Raw genomic sequence first — 5,956 nt, 5'->3', positions numbered from 1 at the left:
ACAACTTATCACCCACAGGCTAACGGGACAGTCGAGGAATTCAACAAAGTTCTTGAAAACGCATTGACCAAGATATGTAATAAGCAACGAAGCGATTGGGACCTATGCATACCTCCAGTGTTATGGGCTTATCAGATAACATGCAAGAAAATGATGGGACAGACACCTTTTAGGCTTCTCTATGGAGTGGAAGCTATAATGCCTATGGAATACATCGTGCCTAGTTTGGGAATAGCAGTGCTCATAGGTTGATGGATTGCAGAGGCCTGGAGGAGAGGCTCGCATGGTTGGATGAGGTTGAAAAAGAACTATTTTTGGCTAGATTTCACCAACAGTGCCAAAAGAAGCATGAAAAGGCATGGCACGACTGACATATCAAGCTATGCACATTCAAGGTAAATGATCTTGTTCTATTGTATGATAGTAAGTTTGATAAATTCCCCTAAAAGTTCAAGATGCACTGGTTAGGGCCATATCTTTTAAGGAGATTACCGATGGAGGCATGGTACAACCGGTCAAGTTAAATGGAGAACCCTTCCCAGGAAAGGTGAATGGAAGTCACTTGAATCCATACATCAGTGATCTGACAATGTGACTATATGAAAGTGGCATAGTCTTAGCACTCCAGGCAGCTGAAAGGAGGCATGGGACTATAAACTACTCTACCCGAGAACTACGTGATGTCAGGACTGCGCGCAGTAGCGTAGTGTCACAGGGTTTGCAGCTGCATGAAGACAATTGCGCTAGTGCACAATTCTACTGGAAAGTGACCGTTAAAGTCACTATTTACGATTTGATGGTTGGTTTGAGGCCAAATGGAGTGAGCGATAGGCATTTAAGGTGAACTTTATGTGTTAGATTCTTTGAAATCTGCCGTCAATCTAGTATTAATGGACCGAATGTGAGGGGAATGGTCAAATTCAAATTCAAAATGTCCTATAAATTACAAGTGGCTATCCAACAAACAACACTTGGCAATTTGAGAACTGATTTGTTGCACGCTCAAGTATTCATCAACCGAGACTTATTCAAGACTTTGAAAGGGAAATCGTTGTTTGAGCAAGTACCGAAGACACTGAAGGAACTGTGGAGTAGTGTTATGTCAGCACCCAAAGAAGCCATGGACATAGTAGTAGTGATAGCCGAGGAAGCCGTGCAGGGAATTGTGGAAGTGGAAAAAGTCCAACAGGTGTCCGCTTAGTGCACTGCTGAAGTTGTAGGGATTCAAACAATGTTGGGAGGTCTTAGTGCAAAGATCTTCGCACCTACAGAGTGACTCAAGGGTGAGTCACGATGTTTTTGTTGGGGGCCTGTTGGGCATGGGATTCCCCAAGGGCAGTTTTGGGGCTTAGAGCCCAAATTTTGGTCCAATTTTTTAATTCCAATGTAAAGACTCTGCATTTTATGGGCACGGAGTCTGTAGTCATTAAAGAGTCATAGGGTTGTCCAACCTTATTTTGGTAATGTAATGTCAGCTGTAGAAGATCTACCCATGTTCCATGGACCATGGGATTATATACATAGAGCTAAGCTCTAAGTAGTTAAAGGCACAATGTCTAAGCAATGAAGATGTATGCGAGATAGTTCTGAAGTGAAAGTCTATTTTTGGGTTGTAGTGTAGGTAGAGGCTATACAGCTAAGTGTGCAAAGGCCTAGTCTGGAACTAAGTGTGCGGACCCCTCTAGTTGGGTGCACAGGGCGAGTCAAGTCTTTAACCATCGGGAATCATTAATAAAGTTAATTTTTTTATCATTCTGCGTATTTATTCCCTGTTTATGCATTTGTCATATTTGGTATGAATTTCACTTCTAATGCTTATATGATGCACAAATGTGTATAAATATATTGGTTAAGTGAACACAAGTAAGAAAATCTGTTTACGCAAATCTAACTAAGATCTAATAATAAGATAAGTAAGATACTTAACCTAGTTTGAGAGACAACGCAGATCGGTGCTCTAGCAGTGTGAAAGGACTGCAGCCCCTGGTTAGGGCTGCGTGAAAGTCGATTGTAACACTTCGCAAAGGTACTGAAGGATAGAGTAGAAAGTGAAGCCACCTGTACGAAGGTAGGTATAGCTGGAATAAACCAACATAAAAACCATCTCAAGGATGTAGAAACGTGGTTCCAGCATCGCCCCATACCACTTCGAGTGAGACTTCAGTCCAGGCTCCGCGGGCTGATGTCGAAAGGGCCAGTAGTGTAGAGATTTTTTTGGCTAACTAACGCTAAACTTGGCTCAATCCCCCTTCAAGGAAACAGATAGTGTTATAGAGATACCTTGCAACACCTATTCAACATTGCCTTCAAACTTCAAATTCATCAATTGATTTACTTTAGTAGCAAATTCTAGTGGGATTTCATTAAATACAACACAAAAAAGTCACTTATGATAGTTTTCGTTTCCTTCTCTAGATCTATCCCCCTCCAGAAATAAAATATCTGATATTCCCCAATTTTTGAGGTACTTTCATCATGTTCAACATGGGCTATTGGGTTCTTCACTTGGAAAAGGTTGCAAATATTAGGTGTATAATGGAAACAAACGAGCAATTCAAGGTTGCTCCTAAAGTCTCTTGGGTGAATTATAAAACACCATCCACTTAAAACATGATATATGGTAGTAACAAAAAACTACCCATGATCCCACTTACAACTTCAAAATGTTGCAAATAGGAGATGTCTTAAATAATATCAACTATTTAATTGCATAATCACACTAAAATATACAAATATTTCAAATGTTGAAAAGCGTGAAAAAATGGAGTTGGAATATTATATTTATGTAATGGTAGATATAGGTGTGTAAAATGTAACTTCTATCTAAAACACGTAAATGTAACTTCTATAGCTACATGAAATGTAACTTCTATATAAAAAATGGAGTTGGAATATTATAGTTACGTCAGGGTAGATATAGATACGTGAAAGTAGCATTGAATTGGTTCTTCACCAACCAAGAGGAAATTTTAAACCACTGTGAAAATGATTACTCATTCCCCTGCCATATTTCTAATATTTTATGTGTGTGGATTTAAGCTAGTGTAATGTAACTTCTACGTATTTGACAATTTAAATGTAAACAATTACCCAAATGGAAGTTATACAATTAACATATGCACAACAAAATACAATATGCATGAGTTTTATGTAACATGACGTTTACCTGTTATATCAAGAAAAACTTTTTCTCATCTCATTAACTCTTATCTTATTGTTCGTGATGGATATAGCCTTTAAAATTATGATCCATCCTTGTCATATCTTATATTTAATGACAGATATAGCTTTTAAAAGCATCAACCTTGTTTGGTATTTCATGTACGGTCAATTTAAATGGAAATTCTCATAATTTTATTCAATATTATGTTGTAAAAAAATAAAATGATGTGGGGGTGGTGTTTCTAGTGATTTTCAAACTTGTTTTAATTACCTAAATTTGGCCTATTTAAGATAACCAAGGGCAGTGTTTCTAGTGATTTTCAAACTTGTTTTAATTACCTAAATTTAGCCTATTTAAAGTAAATAGTTGCACTGAGCATCTTATCTTCAAGTCAGTAACTTTGCTTGACTGCATCTTCATGACATCCACCATCTCTGAAAATTATGAAATATTAGTAGTATCTTGCACTAAATAGACAATGTTAGCATAGAATATTTTATTATGTTTTTTACTCTGTGTCACAAATTTATTGATATTTTATGATTCTGGTTTTGATTTCCATCCTAAGACTCGATTCATCATGCCTGCTAGGATTTTTAGTTTTGTACACATCATATTTCTCACGTATAATTGTATAAAAAACTGAGAGTATGCAAACTGACATGTAGTGGCATGTGGGTATCTATTTTACTCAATGATATGCTTTATATTTTAACCCATTCCAATCCTACCACAATGAAATTAAGAGAGAAAAGGACACAAGAAGGACAATCAATAAATGAAATTAGAGGCTTTAGAATGCAAGTCAAATTGTACCTGAATGTAAGGATAAGTATTTGTAGTTTCCTGGTCAATGATGAGCATTGGAACACACTATGAAAAATTCCTTGCATTATGAGAATTTGGTTGCACCTCGACTAATCCTCTATAGTAGTTCCTTAACTTGCATATAGATATAATTTTAGAAACAATCCTACTCCTGCAATTCTTCCTTATATGGATCATCTTTGTCCCCCCCTATTGATAGTTATTTTTCAAGGCAATAGAATAGAACTCTCCAATTGCATCATCACCTTTCAAAATAATTCTTGAGTATTCCCAAGTGATTGTCAAACTAGTCTCTACTAAGTTCCATGAAATCCTTGATTTGTCTCCATTACAAAAACCTCTTTTCATGGTAAAATTATAAATCCCATGTCTGCATTCCTCATCCCTGGCATACCGATTCTTTACAGTGGAATAATTTATCATTTCTCCCTCGGTGAAATAGAGATCCACTACTGTGGCATGGAGATGATTGGTGTCATCAAATGGTGTAGTGCATCCTTCAATATATGTCACATAACTCCTCTCATCTCACATAACTCCTCTATCTACAACATCAAGAATTCCCTCTCCAACTGCCTAGTCTCCATCTCATTCATGCTTAAATAAGTGGATACTTCCATGGGTGACAAAGTGTGCTTGGGGATTTAATAGAAGGAGCTATCACTTAAAAAAAAAATACAATGTAGCATAATAGTTATCAGTGGGAGGAAAAATCCTGCCAAGCTACTTCCTAACTAGATCAAGATACTCCCAATGTACCTCTTATAACAAACAAAAGATAACCTCAATTACCTATAGAGTCTACCTATGCATGGTAGCAATGAAAACACTATAAAAAACAACATCTACAACAATGTTTCTCAATATCTTCTTATAGTCAAGGGCATGCACAACTTTTGAAAAGTATCAAGCAGGTCAGGGTCGACCTCATCCAGGCTCCTCCTCTTCTTCTACTCTCTCTGTTTAGGTTCAGAATAATATCAAAGGTATTGGAAATTGATGGGTGGGTAAAAGCTATCATACCGTTTGGGTTCTTCCATTTTTAATCATTGTTTGTAAGCATTGCGTCTAAATTGAAAAATTCATTTAGGTTCCTTCTTTTTAGCTGAAATTAACCTAAGATTTGGAAGGTTGTAAGGTTTAATGGATCTAAGTATATTCTACTTAAAATATACTAACATGGTTTAAAACTATAGACATTGAGATCATAATCTAAGGATGAAACAAAAAATATTTTATGTTCATGATTACAAGAAATTTTAATTTCATGTAACAAAGTTTGATGAAGGTCTAGTATTTGCATCCTCCCAGAAAATTTTCGTGCATCAGTCAAGCCCTTTGAATTTGGGCATGGTAGAGTACATTACAAAAACAATCAACCATTAAAAAAATTGTGAAAAGAAAAAATAAAATTTCATGCATTATGACCCTAGAAAATTTAGGGAGGAGCGAACTGATCTGTAAAATAAGGACATGAAAAATGCTCACTTGTCCATTGTCTTTTAATGAATTGTTGGCCGCAATCAACATTTGCAATATCATAATCATTAAACCCTTTATACAATAAGGACATGCAAAATTCTTACTTGTGCATTGTCTTTTGATGAATTATTGGCCACAATCAAGATCTGCATTATAATAATCATTAAACGCTCAAGTCTTGATGAAATTTATGCTTTGATCATATAAACCCTCGAAATTCTTTACCCATTAAAACAAAAATCATCTTTAGTAAAAGAGAAGAACTCTCCAAAGTCCAAATTCATACCCATGTACAAATCTCCAAAATCTCCACGTCAAATGACCTTGCCCTTCCTCCATCTAATTGTTGACACTCTCCTAAGGTGTTTCCCATGAAAACTCCATCGGGTTCGAATTCCATGCAATCCATAGATCACGTTGATGGTCTTCCTTCTTCTGGAATTTCCAAACAGATATCAAAAAGGAAGAGAAAAATGCAATGCT

This window comes from Pinus tabuliformis, chromosome 2_1 (genome assembly GCF_031772625.1).
Source record: "Pinus tabuliformis cultivar Carrire ecotype Pingquan chromosome 2_1, CPIR1, whole genome shotgun sequence".
NCBI classification, from domain to species: domain Eukaryota; kingdom Viridiplantae; phylum Streptophyta; class Pinopsida; order Pinales; family Pinaceae; genus Pinus; species Pinus tabuliformis.
The sequence above is the reverse complement of the archived record's forward strand: the minus strand, read 5'-3'. Positions refer to the sequence as shown.